The sequence below is a fragment of the Elaeis guineensis genome, chromosome 7 (genome assembly GCF_000442705.2).
Source record: "Elaeis guineensis isolate ETL-2024a chromosome 7, EG11, whole genome shotgun sequence".
Lineage (NCBI taxonomy): Eukaryota > Viridiplantae > Streptophyta > Magnoliopsida > Arecales > Arecaceae > Elaeis > Elaeis guineensis.
The window spans coordinates 24,423,940-24,427,103 of record NC_025999.2 but is presented as its reverse complement, the minus strand read 5'-3'; the positions used below and the strand labels follow the sequence as shown (position 1 = coordinate 24,427,103).

The 3,164-nt window shown below is 36.4% G+C and overlaps 1 non-coding gene across 1 annotated transcript; it reads right to left on the bottom strand.

Annotated features, from left to right (window-relative positions):
* Window positions 1-2,596: 2,596 nt before the first annotated feature.
* On the bottom strand, window positions 2,597-2,702 carry LOC140859599 (small nucleolar RNA R71). Its single transcript, XR_012143139.1, has one exon. It is a non-coding gene; the product is annotated as a small nucleolar RNA R71 (small nucleolar RNA).
* Window positions 2,703-3,164: the final 462 nt, after the last annotated feature.

Below are 3,164 nucleotides of genomic sequence, written 5' to 3'. Positions count from 1 at the left end.
TGAGATAAAAATTTAGATTTGATCAAAGTTTATGCCTTTTGAGATTCTATCCGTAAAGATGATTAACGTACTGATAAACACTTAATTTAAGTCATTTAAAGCAGAAAATTATAGTTAATTTATTTTATTTATTAAGAATTTAATATTTCTTTTTATATTTTACAGGAAAGATGATCGCCGATATAAAGAGTCCGATTTATAGATCAAAAAGATTCAAGTTTGAAGAAAATTAGATTTAAAATAAAATTAACATAAAAGAAAGATGCATACGGTATTATAGAAAATGAAGATACTATGCAAGGAACCAAAAGGATATAGATGTAATTGTAAAGAAATAAAAGTTTTTTTTTGGAATAAAAAAATTTTCATTTTGAAGCGTTAACGCATGCGTGAGCGCGCAGAAGGCTCACGCGGGTGCGACGCGGAAGCAATGCAGGCGAGGCAGAGGGCGTGGGCGCGAGGCAGGCAGGTTCGCAGGAAATTTGATGCTGTGGACACAGTGACGAACAAATGCTTATTAAAAAAAAATATATGATATTTAAAAATACTTCAAGAGGAAGAATTTGTATTTTCTTTATCTATTTGTGATCTTTCCATCTCATCCATCCATCTTTTAGTCCTTAGTATTTTCTTTAGTCCCACATCGAAAAATCATGTAAAACTCCTCCCTCCTAACACCTATAAAAAGGCTTTTGTACTTTCATTGGAGGGGGAGCCCAGAAATTCTTCTAGAGCCTTGCATAGAGGAATAGAAAGGAACTACTTCATGAGCAGCTAGGTTAAGCAGTCTCGGGAGTGGAGAAAAAATTTTGTAACGACACAGAGATGGTTTATTGTTCTAAACTTTCTTGTATTTCTTTATATGTAATAAAGATTATGCTTTTTATTTAAATCATCATGAGTTCTTTATTTGCTCTCTTTCATATGCTTTTATTTATGCTTTCCTATTAGATTAATATTAGGAACAACTTTTACTTTCTAGAGACGCACCGTGATCTACGGATATGGGGCGTGCTGAGAAAAAAAAAGTTGTTTACCTAGTACTTTCCAGAGACACGCCATGATCTACGGGTACGGGGTGTGCCGAGGAAAGATAGATATTTTTTCTAAGATTAATCGTATCTATTTAATTAAAAAAGAGATACAACTCTGCTAGTGCAAAATTAATTCAAAACTCATGAGCTCTTTATTTTCTAATTACATCAATTTTAAAATAATTTATTTTTTAAATCAAAATAATGCTTCTTTCTTTTATTTTGTAATCTCAACTTAGCCCAAGATCCCTGAGGATACGATCTCGACTCATCCTACCTACGTAGTGAGTAGAGTTATTTTTGATGCTATCAACGACTATGCATCAAATTTTGGCACCATTGCTGGGGATCTTGGCATGGTTGAATTTAAAAAAAAAAAGCCACTGACATTTCATAACACTTAACTAAAATAACGTAACCTCAATTATAAAAATTTCTAACTTGATTGGACATCTTATTTTTTTGCATCTCATCTCCATAATTAATCTTAAGGGTAATAACCCATTAATCAGATAAGGTGGGGATTTGATCACCCTTCCTTGGCCCACAAATCACTCCCTTGCATTTGCATAACCTAGACCTTAATCTAAAATTAATTAGACGTTGACCCTAAGGATTTCGAGCTCATTAGGACAAGTGACCCTGAGAGTTGAACCAGGTTAGACTTGGTCAGCTAGCTGGTGTCTAGGCAAGTGGTTTGCGGGACAACTGGGCTCGAAGGAAAGTGGTTTTTAATTGGTTCCGTTCGCTGACCTGGCCAATTTAATTGGTGTCTAAGGAAAGCAACGGGGGGACTCCCACCAACCTTACACTTACCTGGCCAGTTGGTTAGTCAAGCTTCGACTTGGAGGGCTTGAAGGCTAACTACAGTTAAGAGCTGTCTAGAACTAGGATAACTTTAGGATAGAGAGTCCACTGTGTGCTAACTTGATTGTAATTAAAATCTAACCACAACTAATTCTTCTATTAGTTTTAGGACTTCTTAGGATCTCTTCTTTAGAACTCTTTTCTCTCTTCTCTTCTCCTCTTAATTAAAAAAAAAAATTCTTAACAGACTAGGATAGTCTTACATAGACCTTTTAGTTGCATGTTAGGTTGATGATCACTAAAACCCGACTTGCAACCATTAGATGAAGAATTAGAAAAGACTCTTAGGACTATCCGAGTTAAAAACATGGCTGCACCTGGTGAGGCTAATCCTCCACGCTTATTGAGAGAATACTTCACTCCATCCTCGTATACCTACTCTCCATGCATTCAAGCACCTCCAGTAGAAGCTACCCAATATGAGATTAAGTCTAGCATTATTCAAATGTTGCCATCATTCTATGGACTTAGTAACGAGGACCCATACAAATACTTGGATGAATTTCTTGAAATTTGTTCCACAGTAAAAATCAAAAACTTCTCCGATGATGCCCTTAGGTTGAAACTGTTCCCTTTCTCACTTAAGGACAAAGCCAAGCATTGGTTAAACTCCTTAAACTCTATAACCATTTCAACTTGGGATCATCTTCAGAGAGAATTCCTCAAGAAATATTTTCCAATTGGAAAAACAAATCAAATTAGAAAAGCTATCACTAGTTTTTTCCAATTGGAGGGTGAACTTTTTCATGAGACATGGGAAAGATTAAGGGACCTCATTCGTAAATGTCCACACCATGCTGTCCCTAAATGGTAACTTTGTCAGTGTTTTTATGATGGTCTATTGGAGAAACACTGACAAATAGTTGATGCATCATGTGGTGGGACATTCATGCTTAAGAGTGAGGATGAAGCCTGGCAGCTCTTTGAAACACTTAGTGAGAATTTCTTACATCATATGTCTGCCACCTCTAGAGAACAACCCATATTTCAACAAAAAAGAAGTAGAATTTATCAGATTGAAAACGTCATGGATATCCACAGTAAGGTAGATGAACTGTCCCAAAAATTAGACCGTCTTCTAAATACTGGACAATCCCCGATTCTACCTAACCCAATCCAAGAAGTTTGTGCATTGTGTGCAAGTCCGAACCATTTTGTTAGTGAATGCCCAGCCGCACCTCAATTTCCTGAGTTTGTGCACGAGCAGGTTCAGCAAGCTCAAGTCCAACAAGCTCGCAGACCAGGAAACGATCTTTATTCGAA